The sequence below is a fragment of the Cetorhinus maximus genome, chromosome 29 (genome assembly GCF_964194155.1).
Source record: "Cetorhinus maximus chromosome 29, sCetMax3.hap1.1, whole genome shotgun sequence".
Classification (NCBI taxonomy): Eukaryota; Metazoa; Chordata; class Chondrichthyes; order Lamniformes; family Cetorhinidae; genus Cetorhinus; species Cetorhinus maximus.
The window spans coordinates 5,819,687-5,833,380 of NC_135907.1; the positions used below are offsets into that span (position 1 = coordinate 5,819,687).

The 13,694-nt window shown below is 54.0% G+C and overlaps 2 pseudogenes; both read left to right on the top strand.

The window, feature by feature from the left end:
- The first annotated feature begins 3,794 nt into the window (after positions 1 to 3,794).
- Positions 3,795 to 3,964, top strand: LOC144669803 (U2 spliceosomal RNA; annotated as a pseudogene).
- Positions 3,965 to 9,311: 5,347 nt separating this feature from the next.
- LOC144669694 (U2 spliceosomal RNA) lies at positions 9,312 to 9,489 on the top strand (annotated as a pseudogene).
- The last annotated feature ends 4,205 nt before the right edge of the window (positions 9,490 to 13,694 follow it).

The following is a 13,694-nucleotide window of genomic DNA, read 5'->3' on the forward strand; positions in this document are numbered from 1 at the left end:
CTGCTGCGGGGAGGCAACTTCACCGTCTCCGAGGTCAAGGAGGTGGTGGGCGGGCTACTCCTGGTAGCAGACGTAATGTACAAGAACGCTCCACTCTGGTTAATTAACGTGTATGGCCCGGCACAAGGGGCTGAGCGGCTGGAGGTTTTTCAGCAGCTCCCACTGCTGCTGGCGACCTCAAGGCCGGTCATTCTGGGCGGGGACTTCAACTGCATCATCGATGCGGCTGGACGATCCGGCAGGGCCGGAAGCAGATTGGACGCTACGTCCAGATCCCTGATGGAAACAGTTAAGGATGCCAAGCTGCACGACGTCTTCAGCAACCCTGCAGACGGAGCGCAGCGTAGATACACCTGGTCGCGGCCAGACGGGTCCATTCGTTCCAGGATAGACTTCCTGTTTGTGTCCCGTGCATTCACAGTCAGATCCACCGAGGTCAAGCCGGTGTTCTTCTCTGACCACTGCCTCCTACTGGCGGACTGCCACTTGGAGGAAGACCTGAGGGTGGGCAGGGGGGCATGGAAGCTAAATGTGCAACTGCTGACCCCAGAGAACATTGAGGAGCTCAAGAGGGATTACAAAGGTTGGAGAACCGTGAAACCCCTCTTTGAGTCCCTGACACACTGGTGGGAAGTGATCAAGGGAAGCATCAAGAGGTTTTTCATCCGCAAAGGCACCCAGAAAGCTAGAAAGGAACAGAGGGAAATGTCCCGACTCCAGGAAAAGATGCAGAATCTGCTCCGGCTGCAGTCGATGGGGGTCGATGTCAAGGAGGAGCTCCAAGAGGTGAAGGGCCAGCAAGCCTCGCACTTTGCCTCGGAGGCCTCCAAGATCATCTTCCGTTCCAGAGTCCGCTCCGTGGAGCAGGATGAGACGTGCTCACGTTTCTTCTTCCAAAAGGTACACAGAGAGCGCTCTGTGATCAGCAGCCTGAAGGAAGAAGACGGCTCAGTAAAGTCATCACGGTCCGACATTCTGAGGATCAGCAAATCCTTTTATGCCGGACTGTATGACGTGAAGCCCACGGACAGCACGGCCTCCCAGTCCTTCCTGTCCTCTATCACGGAGGTCTTAGACCACAGTACGCGGGAGAGCCTGGACAAACCGCTAACTCCTGACGAACTGACTAAGGCCCTCGAGTCCTTCGAGAAGAGTAAAACCCCCGGAAGCGACGGCCTGCCGGCGGAGTTGTATTCGGCTCTGTGGGACTTGATCGGCCCAGACCTGCTAGAAGTGTACGAGAGTATGCTCCTGGCCGGCAGCATGTCAGAATCCATGAGGAAAGGCATCATCACCCTCATCTACAAGCACAAGGGGGAAAGGGAGGAAATTAGAAATTGGCGACCCATTTCACTGTTGAATGTGGACTATAAGATTCTGTCCAAGGTCATCGCCAACCGGGTCAAATCCGCTCTGGAATTGGTGATTCACCCTGACCAGACCTGCTCTGTGCCAGGCAGGAAGATCTCTGACAGCCTGGCGCTGCTCAGGGATACGATTGCCTATGTACAGGACAGGGGTGTGGATACCTGCCTCATCAGCTTGGATCAGGAGAAGGCCTTTGACAGAATATCGCACACCTACATGGGGGATGTGCTCTCCAAAATGGGCTTTGGGGAGGGAATTCGAAATTGGATCCAACTGCTCTACACTAACATCAGTAGCGCAGTCTCAATCAATGGGTGGGAAACAGATAGCTTTCCGATTAAATCTGGAGTCAGGCAGGGCTGTCCTCTCTCGCCTGTCCTTTTCGTGTGCTGCATAGAACCCTTTGCCGAGTCCATCAGGAAGGATCCGGGCATAAGAGGAGTGACGATCCCAGGCAGTGGAGGCACTCAGGTAAAAGCCTCCCTGTACATGGACGACGTCGCCGTTTTCTGCTCGGATCCGCTGTCGGTGCGCAGACTGATGCACGTCTGCGACCAGTTCGAACTGGCCTCGGGAGCCAAGGTAAATCGTGGGAAGAGCGAGGCCATGTTCTTTGGGAACTGGGCTGACCGATCCTTTGTCCCCTTCACTGTCAGGGCTGACGGCCTGAAGGTGCTGGGGATATGGTTCGGAGGGACCGGGGCATGCGTTAGAAACTGGAAGGAGCGAGTGGCTATGGTGAAAAGGAAACTGGGCATGTGGGAGCGACGCTCCCTCTCCATTGCGGGTAAGAACCTGGTCATCAGGTGTGAGGTACTCTCGCTGTTGCTGTACGTGGCGCAGGTCTGGCCCATTCCACACTCCTGCGCGATGGCGATCACTCGAGCCATCTTCCGCTTTATCTGGAGGTCGAAAATGGATCGTGTCTGCAGGGACGCGATGTACAAGCCTCTAGATAAAGGGGGAAAAAACGTGCCCAACATCGCCCTCATACTGATGGCCACCTTTGTGTGTGGCTGCATCAAGCGGTGCGTAGACCCTCAGTACGCAAACACCAAGTGTCACTACGTGCTGAGGTTCTACCTGTCCCCGGTGTTGCGAAGGATGGGTCTGGCCACGCTGCCGCGGAACGCTCCAAGTAGTTGGACCGTGCCGTACCACCTGTCCCTGGTGGAAAAATTTATGCAGAAAAACACCTTTGACCACAAGTCCATCAGGCAGTGGTCAGCACGTAACGTCCTAGAGGCCCTGAGGGAAAAGGAGAGGGTGGACCCTGTGGGATGGTTCCCCGAGCAGACTGTCAAAGTCATTTGGCAGAATGCCTCATCGCCAGAACTTTCCAACAAGCACCAAGACGTAGCTTGGCTGGTGGTGAGAAAGGCCCTCCCCGTCAGATCCTTCCTACACGCCAGGAGTCTCACCCCCTCTGCACGTTGCCCTCGAGGTGGCTGTGGTGGGGAAGTGACCGTTGTTCACCTCCTTGTGGATTGTGCCTTTGCAAAGAAAGTCTGGAGAGAGATGCAGTGGTTGCTGTCGAGGTTCATCCCGAGCAGTTCTGTGACACAGGACTCTGTGCTCTACGGGCTGTTCCCAGGGACACACACCGAGACAAACATCGACTGCAGCTGGAGGATCATCAACTCGGTGAAAGAGGCGCTTTGGTCTGCCCGAAACTTGTTGGTCTTCCAGCACAAAGATTTGTCCCCGACCGATTGTTGCGGACTGGCACAATCCAAAGTCCAGGACTACGTGCTGAGGGACGCACTAAAGCTTGGGGCAGCTGCCGCAAAGGCGCAATGGGGAAGGGTCGCTGTCTAAGACCTTTCTACCACAGCGCACCGAGAGACTGGGAACTGTTTAGAGCCCCTCGGGCTGTACAGATCAAAATGAAAGGCTGTAAATGATTGTAATATTGTTTGTACTGATGCACCTGGTGATACATTTTGTAAAAGTTTAACCTGGATTGTACCCTTGTAATGTTGTTTTTGAAATGGTTTTGAATGTGATTGAAGATATTTTATGAATAAAGTATATTTTTACAAAAAAAAAAAAAAAATAATCTGTTCTTATTTATGTCTGTGATTGTACTGGAAAGAGTTGCAATCTGTGACTGATAACTCGAAAGAGTTTGATGGTGGCTGTTTAGTGCTGAGGGACGCACTAAAGCTTGGGGCAGCTGCCGCAAAGGCGCAATGGGGAAGGGTCGCTGTCTAAGACCTTTCTACCACAGCGCACCGAGAGACTGGGAACTGTTTAGAGCCCCTCGGGCTGTACAGATCAAAATGAAAGGCTGTAAATGATTGTAATATTGTTTGTACTGATGCACCTGGTGATACATTTTGTAAAAGTTTAACCTGGATTGTACCCTTGTAATGTTGTTTTTGAAATGGTTTGGAATGTGATTGAAGATTTTTTATGAATAAAGTATATTTTTACAAAAAAATCTGTTCTTATCAGTTTAATATCTGATACGTCCCTTATCTGGGGACCATATATTAAATTGATTTTTGGAGCAGGGAGATGGAATAGGGGCTTGCTCCGTCCACTCCACGCATCGACCTGGTATTGCAGTATCTCTGGGAATGGTGCACCACCCCTTTCCAGGGGATTTTCAATGCTAAAAATAGTTTTCTTACAAACATCTGCTTTCTTTACTTTACAACATGCACATCTTTCAAAACACAACTTTCTTTCTTTCTCATCGCTTCTCGGCCTTTTGGCTAACATCAAGTGTTGCAGGGGCGACACCATGGTCCTGCCATGGCAAGGTCGGGATGGAAGGGCGATAACCAATCGCAATCCAAATCTATACCGTGGGTTACCTATCACCGTCCGAGTCACGGTGAACCACAGCGAAGGAGGATCACCTATGGATCGGGGCTTCTTCACCAGGAGGATCCTGTTGAAGGCGTGCGGCTTCCAAGCTACGGAGATCTTCACCCTGCACGACTCCCGCAAAGGCGGTTATTTTGACGTCACGTTCAAGCGGGTGGCAGACTGCGTCCGGCTCCTGAGGGTGTTCGAGGAGAAGAGAGACCTGCCGGAGATGAAGATCCTGACGGCGGAGCCGCACTTCTCTCTGCCGTTGCAACGGGAACGTGAGGTGATGGTGCATGTGTACAACCCCTTCGTCCCTGTCGCCGACGTGGTCACCTTCCTCACCAGGTACTTCGATAAGGTGGGGAGCGGCACCGAGATTCGAGACGACTTGGGGATCTGGACAGGCAAACGCCTGTTTAAGGTCACGCTAAAGACCGACGGTAAGGGAGCCATTTTCCACCCCCCCCCTCCAGTTTCGCTATCGGGGGAAACCGGGGCTACCTAGTCTACGCTGGGCAACCCAAGCATTGTCGCTCATGCGGCAAGGCTGGTCATGTGGCGGCCAACTGCAGCGCCTCCCTCTGCAAGATCTGCAAACAGGAAGGGCACCAGACAAAAGACTGCAAACAGGCCAAGTGCTGCAACCTGTGTGGCGAGGCAAGTCACCTCTACAGGACCTGCCCCAAACGCTGCCGTACTTACGCACAGGCAGCCAAAGCCGACCAGGGGGAAGCAGAAGAAATGTTCCGTGTCACTCCAACCACCAAGGCCCCCAGGGAGCTCAACGGGACAAAGGAGGACACAGAGAGAGACAAGGTGGAGAAAGAGATTGAGGCAACAGAGAGCCAATCAACAGCACTACCCCCTGAACCTCCCAGTCCTCAGGACAGCGAATCAATGGAGGAGGAGGCAGCAGTGGAAAAGCAGCAGGGGGAGTGGCGGACGGTGAAGAACAAGAAAAGTAAGAGGGAGCGAAGAAGAAGCAAAGGCGTTTCCCAGAGAAGCGGCAAGAGGCGTCTCCCATCCGACACGGATGACAAGGGCAGCAGCTCTTCGGATGATGAAGTGCCAGAGCGGCACCGACAGAAGAGGCGGCAAAGCTCCAGGGCGTTGGAGGACGAGACACCCGAGCTCCAGAAAATTGGAGACAACAAGGAGACCAGCGCACCCCAACTTTGCCTGCACCTGAGGAGGCCAGTGCACCACAGCCCCTGGAATCTGGGAGCAGTGAGGCAATCATCATCGCACCCCAGCTCCAGGAAGCCGGGAACAGCAACACCCCAGAGGGGGTGAGTTTTGGAGAAGCTTCTCCAGCAAAGGTCATCTCAAAACCCGCTCTCTACGTGAACCTCCAGATGCCACCGGAGCAGAACACGGCCAAGGAGATCTACCTCAGCCCATCCAAAGTGAAGGAATTTGAGCTCACTACGGGTATGAAGGAGCAGACTAAAGGTCTGGGACTCTCAGAGACAGTGGGTTTGGTAGGAGAATAAATGCTTTAAAATGGGTTTAAAGATTGTATCCATAAATGTGCGTAGCATTAAATCTACTACGTGATGTGTTGCGACCTTGGACTACCTAGCCAAGGTCAAAGCTGACCTGTTGTTTCTGCAGGAGTGTGCGATACCGCACCTCAGCTCCTACAGGCAATGGTCACGGTGGTGGTCCCACGGGCCATCGATCTGGTCGGGCGGAAACGACTCTCGTTCCTCCGGCCTGGGTATTCTGCTGCGGGGAGGCAACTTCACCGTCTCCGAGGTCAAGGAGGTGGTGGGCGGGCGACTCCTCGTAGCAGACGTAATGTACAAGAACGCTCCACTCCGGTTAATTAACGTGTATGGCCCGGCACAAGGGGCTGAGCGGCTGGAGGTTTTTCAGCAGCTCCCACTGCTGCTGGCGACCTCCAGGCCGGTCATTCTGGGCGGTGACTTCAACTGCATCATCGATGCGGCTGGACGATCCGGCAGGGCCGGAAGCAGACTGGACGCTACGTCCAGATCCCTGATGGAAACAGTTAAGGATGCCAAGCTGCACGACGTCTTCAGCAACCCTGCAGACGGAGCGCAGCGTAGATACACCTGGTCGCGGCCAGACGGGTCCATTCGTTCCAGGATAGACTTCCTGTTTGTGTCCCGTGCATTCACAGTCAGATCCACCGAGGTCAAGCCGGTGTTCTTCTCTGACCACTGCCTCCTACTGGCGGACTGCCACTTGGAGGAAGACCTGAGGGTGGGCAGGGGGGCATGGAAGCTAAATGTGCAACTGCTGACCCCAGAGAACATTGAGGAGCTCAAGAGGGATTACAAAGGTTGGAGAACCGTGAAACCCCTTTTTGAGTCCCTGACACACTGGTGGGAAGTGAGCAAGGGAAGCATCAAGAGGTTCTTCATCCTCAAAGGCACCCAGAAAGCTAGAAAGGAACAGAGGGAAATGTCCCGACTCCAGGAAAAGATGCAGAATCTGCTCCGGCTGCAGTCGATGGGGGTCGATGTCAAGGAGGAGCTCCAAGAGGTGAAGGGCCAGCAAGCTTCGCACTTTGCCTCGGAGGCCTCCAAGATCATCTTCCGTTCCAGAGTCCGCTCCGTGGAGCAGGATGAGACGTGCTCACGTTTCTTCTTCCAAAAGGTACACAGAGAGCGCTCTGTGATCAGCAGCCTGAAGGAAGAAGACGGCTCAGTAAAGTCATCACGGTCCGACATTCTGAGGATCAGCAAATCCTTTTATGCCGGACTGTATGACGTGAAGCCCACGGACAGCACGGCCTCCCAGTCCTTCCTGTCCTCTATCACGGAGGTCTTAGACCACAGTACGCGGGAGAGCCTGGACAAACCGCTAACTCCTGACGAACTGACTAAGGCCCTCGAGTCCTTCGAGAAGAGTAAAACCCCCGGAAGCGACGGCCTGCCGGCGGAGTTGTATTCGGCTCTGTGGGACTTGATCGGCCCAGACCTGCTAGAAGTGTACGAGAGTATGCTCCTGGCCGGCAGCATGTCAGAATCCATGAGGAAAGGCATCATCACCCTCATCTACAAGCACAAGGGGGAAAGGGAGGAAATTAGAAATTGGCGACCCATTTCACTGTTGAATGTGGACTATAAGATTCTGTCCAAGGTCATCGCCAACCGGGTCAAATCCGCTCTGGAATTGGTGATTCACCCTGACCAGACCTGCTCTGTGCCAGGCAGGAAGATCTCTGACAGCCTGGCGCTGCTCAGGGATACGATTGCCTATGTACAGGACAGGGGTGTGGATACCTGCCTCATCAGCTTGGATCAGGAGAAGGCCTTTGACAGAATATCGCACACCTACATGGGGGATGTGCTCTCCAAAATGGGCTTTGGGGAGGGAATTCGAAATTGGATCCAACTGCTCTACACTAACATCAGTAGCGCAGTCTCAATCAATGGGTGGGAAACAGATAGCTTCCCGATCAAATCTGGAGTCAGGCAGGGCTGTCCTCTCTCGCCTGTCCTTTTCGTGTGTTGCATAGAACCCTTTGCCGAGTCCATCAGGAAGGATCCGGGCATAAGAGGAGTGACGATCCCAGGCAGTGGAGGCACTCAGGTAAAAGCCTCCCTGTACATGGACGACGTCGCCGTCTTCTGCTCGGGTCCGCTGTCGGTGCGCAGACTGATGCACATCTGCGACCAGTTCGAACTGGCCTCGGGAGCCAAGGTAAATCGTGGGAAGAGCGAGGCCATGTTCTTTGGGAACTGGGCTGACCGATCCTTTGTCCCCTTCACTGTCAGGGCTGACGGCCTGAAGGTGCTGGGGATATGGTTCGGAGGGACCGGGGCATGCGTTAGAAACTGGAAGGAGCGAGTGGCTATGGTGAAGAGGAAACTGGGCATGTGGGAGCGACGCTCCCTCTCCATTGCGGGTAAGAACCTGGTCATCAGGTGCGAGGTACTCTCGCTGTTGCTGTACGTGGCGCAGGTCTGGCCCATTCCAGACTCCTGCGCGACGGCGATCACTCGAGCCATCTTCCGCTTTATCTGGAGGTCGAAAATGGATCGTGTCCGCAGGGACGCGATGTACAAGCCTCTAGATAAAGGGGGAAAAAACGTGCCCAACATCGCCCTCATACTGATGGCCACCTTTGTGTGTGGCTGCATCAAGCGGTGCGTAGACCCTCAGTACGCAAACACCAAGTGTCACTACGTGCTGAGGTTCTACCTGTCCCCGGTGTTGCGAAGGATGGGTCTGGCCACGCTGCCGCGGAACGCTCCAAGTAGTTGGACCGTGCCGTACCACCTGTCCCTGGTGGAAAAATTTATGCAGAAAAACACCTTTGACCACAAGTCCATCAGGCAGTGGTCAGCACGTAACGTCCTAGAGGCCCTGAGGGATAAGGAGAGGGTGGACCCTGTGGGATGGTTCCCCGAGCAGACTGTCAAAGTCATTTGGCAGAATGCCTCATCGCCAGAACTTTCCAACAAGCACCAAGACGTAGCTTGGCTGGTGGTGAGAAAGGCCCTCCCCGTCAGATCCTTCCTACACGCCAGGAAGCTCACCCCCTCTGCACGTTGCCCTCGAGGTGGCTGTGGTGGGGAAGAGACCGTTGTCCACCTCCTTGTGGATTGTGCCTTTGGAAAGAAAGTCTGGAGAGAGATGCAGTGGTTGCTGTCGAGGTTCATCCCGAGCAGTTCTGTGACACAGGACTCTGTGCTCTACGGGCTGTTCCCAGGGACACACACCGAGACAAACATCGACTGCAGCTGGAGGATCATCAACTCGGTGAAAGAGGCGCTTTGGTCTGCCCGAAACTTGTTGGTCTTCCAGCACAAAGAGTTGTCCCCGACCGATTGTTGCGGACTGGCACAATCCAAAGTCCAGGACTAGGTGCTGAGGGACGCACTAAAGCTTGGGGCAGCTGCCGCAAAGGCGCAATGGGGAAGGGTCGCTGTCTAAGACCTTTCTGCCACAGCGCACCGAGAGACTGGGAACTGTTTAGAGCCCCTCGGGCTGTACAGATCAAAATGAAAGGCTGTAAATGATTGTAATATTGTTTGTACTGATGCACCTGGTGATACATTTTGTAAAAGTTTAACCTGGATTGTACCCTTGTAATGTTGTTTTTGAAATGGTTTGGAATGTGATTGAAGATATTTTATGAATAAAGTATATTTTTACAAAAAAAAAAAAAAATCTGTTCTTATCAGTTTAATATCTGATACGTCCCTTATCTGGGGACCATATATTAAATTGATTTTTGGAGCAGGGAGATGGAATAGGGGCTTGCTCCGTCCACTCCACGCATCGACCCGGTATTGCAGTATCTCTGGGAATGGTGCACCACCCCTTTCCAGGGGATTTTCAATGCTAAAAATAGTTTTCTTCCAAACATCTGCTTTCTTTACTTTTCAACATGCACATCTTTCAAAACACAACTTTCTTTCTTTCTCATCGCTTCTCGGCCTTTTGGCTAACATCAAGTGTTGCAGGGGCGACACCATGGTCCTGCCAAGGCAAGGTCGGGATGGAAGGGCGATAACCAATCGCAATCCAAATCCATACCGTGGGCTACCTATCACCGTCCGAGTCACGGTGAACCACAGCGAAGGAGGATCACCTATGGATCGGGGCTTCTTCAACAGGAGGATCCTGTTGAAGGCGTGCGGCTTCAAAGCTACGGAGATCTTCACCCTGCACGACTCCCGTAAAGGTGGTTATTTTGACGTGACGTTCAAGCGGGTGGCAGACTGCGTCCGGCTCCTGAGGGTGTTCGAGGAGAAGAGAGACCTGCCGGAGATGAAGATCCTGACGGCGGAGCCGCACTTTTCTCTGCCGTTGCAACGGGAACGTGAGGTGATGGTGCATGTGTACAACCCCTTCGTCCCTGTCGCCGACGTGGTCACCTTCCTCACCAGGTACTTCGATAAGGTGGGGAGCGGCACCGATATTCGAGACGACTTAGGGATCTGGACAGGCAAACGCCTGTTTAAGGTCACGCTAAAGACCGACGGTAAGGGAGCCATTTTCCACCCTCCCTCCAGTTTCGCTATCGGGGGAAACCGTGGCTACCTGGTCTACGCTGGGCAACCCAAGCATTGTCGCTCATGCGGCAAGGCTGGTCATGTGGCGGCCAACTGCAGCGCCTCCCTCTGCAAGATCTGCAAACAGGAAGGGCACCAGACAAAAGACTGCAAACAGGCCAAGTGCTGCAACCTGTGTGGCGAGGCAAGTCACCTCTACAGGACCTGCCCCAAACGCTGCCGTACTTACGCACAGGCAGCCAAAGCCGACCAGGGGGAAGCAGAAGAAATGTTCCGTGTCACTCCAACCACCAAGGCCCCCAGGGAGCTCAACGGGACAAAGGAGGACACAGAGAGAGACAAGGTGGAGAAAGAGATTGAGGCAACAGAGAGCCAATCAACAGCACTACCCCCTGAACCTCCCAGTCCTCAGGACAGCGAATCAATGGAGGAGGAGGCAGCAGTGGAAAAGCAGCAGGGGGAGTGGCGGACGGTGAAGAACAAGAACAAGAAAAGTAAGAGGGAGCGAAGAAGAAGCAAAGGCGTTTCCCAGAGAAGCGGCAAGAGGCGTCTCCCATCCGACACGGACGACAAGGGCAGCAGCTCTTCGGATGATGAAGTGCCAGGGCGGCACCGACAGAAGAGGCGGCAAAGCTCCAGGGCGTTGGAGGACGAGACACCCGAGCTCCAGAAAATTGGAGACAACAAGGAGACCAGCGCACCCCAACTTTGCCTGCAACCTGAGGAGGCCAGTGCACCACAGCCCCTGGAATCTGGGAGCAGTGAGGCAATCATCGCACCCCAGCTCCAGGAAGCCGGGAACAGCAACACCCCAGAGGGGGTGAGTTTTGGAGAAGCTTCTTCGGCAAAGGTCATCTCAAAACCCCCTCTCTACGTGAACCTCCAGATGCCACCGGAGCAGAACACGGCCAAGGAGATCTACCTCAGCCCATCCAAAGTGAAGGAATTTGAGCTCACTACGGGTATGAAGGAGCAGACTAAAGGTCTGGGACTCTCAGAGACAGTGGGTTTGGTAGGAGAATAAATGCTTTAAAATGGGTTTAAAGATTGTATCCATAAATGTGCGTAGCATTAAATCTACTACGCGATGTGTTGCGACCTTGGACTACCTAGCCAAGGTCAAAGCTGACCTGTTGTTTCTGCAGGAGTGTGCGATACCGCACCTCAGCTCCTACAGGCAATGGTCACGATGGTGGTCCCACGGGCCATCGGTCTGGTCGGGCGGAAACGACTCTCGTTCCTCCGGCCTGGGTATTCTGCTGCGGGGAGGCAACTTCACCGTCTCCGAGGTCAAGGAGGTGGTGGGCGGGCGACTCCTCGTAGCAGACGTAATGTACAAGAACGCTCCACTCCGGTTAATTAACGTGTATGGCCCGGCACAAGGGGCTGAGCGGCTGGAGGTTTTTCAGCAGCTCGCACTGCTGCTGGCGACCTCCAGGCCGGTCATTCTGGGCGGGGACTTCAACTGCATCATCGATGCGGCTGGACGATCCGGCAGGGCCGGAAGCAGATTGGACGCTACGTCCAGATCCCTGATGGAAACAGTTAAGGATGCCAAGCTGCACGACGTCTTCAGCAACCCTGCAGACGGAGCGCAGCGTAGATACACCTGGTCGCGGCCAGACGGGTCCATTCGTTCCAGGATAGACTTCCTGTTTGTGTCCCGTGCATTCACAGTCAGATCCACCGAGGTCAAGCCGGTGTTCTTCTCTGACCACTGCCTCCTACTGGCGGACTGCCACTTGGAGACGGACCTGAGGGTGGGCAGGGGGACATGGAAGCTAAATGTGCAACTGCTGACCCCAGAGAACATTGAGGAGCTCAAGAGGGCTTATGAAGGTTGGAGAACCATGAAACCCCTCTTTGAGTCCCTGACACACTGGTGGGAAGCGATCAAGGGAAACACCAAGAGGTTTTTCATCCGCAAAGGCACCCAGAAAGCTAGAAAGGAAGAGAGGGAAATGTCCCGACTCCAGAAAAACATGCAGAATCTGCTCCGGCTGCAGTCGGTGGGGGTCGATGTCAAGGAAGAACTCCAAGAGGTGAAGAGCCAGCAAGCCTCGCACTTTGCCTCGGAGGCCTCCAAGATCATCTTCCGTTCCAGAGTCCGCTCCGTGGAGCAGGATGAGACGTGCTCACGTTTCTTCTTCCAAAAGGAACAGAGAGAGAGCTCTGTGATCAGCAGCCTGAATGAAGAAGACAGATCAGTAAAGTCAGCGCAGTCCGACATTTTGAGGATCAGCAAATCCTTTTATGCCGGATTTTATGACGTGAAGCCGACGGACAGCACGGCCTCCCAGTCCTCCTTGTCCTCTATCACGGAGGTCTTAGGCGACAGTACACGGGAGAGGCTGGACAAACCGCGAACTCCTGACGAACTGACTTAGGCCCTTGAGTCCTTCGAGAAGAGTAAATCTCCCCAGAAGCGACGGCTTGCCGGTGGAGTTATATTCGGCTCTGTGGGACTTAATCGGCCCAGACCTGCTAGGAGTGTACGAGAGTATGCTCCTGGCCGGCAGTATGTCAGAATCCATGAGGAAAGGCATCATCACCCTCATCTACAAGCACAAGGAAGAAAGGGAGGAAATTAGAAATTGGCGACCCATTTCACTGTTGAATGTGGACTATAAGATTCTGTCCAAGGTCATCGCCAAGCGGGTCAAATCCGCTCTGGAATTGTTGATACACCCTGACCAGACCTGCACTGTGCCGGGCAGGAAGATCTCTGACAGCCTGGCGCTGCTCAGTGATACGATTGCCTATGTACAGGACAGGGGTGTGGATACCTGCCTCATCAGCCTGGATTAGGAGAAAGCCTTTGACAGAATATCGCACACCTACATGGTGGATGTGCTCTCAAAATGGGGTTTGGGGAGGGAATTCGCAATTGGATCCAGTTGGATCCTACTCTACACTAACATCAGTAGCGCAGTCTCAATCAATGGGTGGGAATCAGATAGCTTTCCAATTAAATCTGGAGTCAGGCAGGGCTGTCCTCTCTCGCCTGTTCTTTGCTGAGTCCATCAGGAAGGATCCGGGCATTAGAGGAGTTACGATCCCAGGCAGTGGAGGCACTCAGATCAAAGCCTCCCTGTACATGGACGATGTCGCCGTCTTCTGTTCTGATCCGCTGTCGGTGTGCAGACTGATCCACATCTGCGACCAGTTCGAACTGGACTCGGGAGCCAAGGTAAATCGTGGGAAGAGCGAGGCCCTGTTCTTTGGGAACTGGGCTGACCGATCCTTTGTCCCCTTCACCGTCAGTGCTGACGGCCTGAAGGTGCTGGGGATATGGTTCAGAGGGACCGGGGTATGCGTTAGAAACTGGAAGGATCCAGTGTCTATGGTGAAAAGGAAACTGGGAATCTGGGAGCGACGCTTCCTCTCCGTTGCGGGTAAGAACCTGGTCATCAGGTGTGAGGCACTCTCGCTGTTGCTGTACATGGCGCAGGTCTGGCCCATTCCAGACTGCTGCGCGATGGCGATCACCCGAGCCATCTTCCCCTTTAT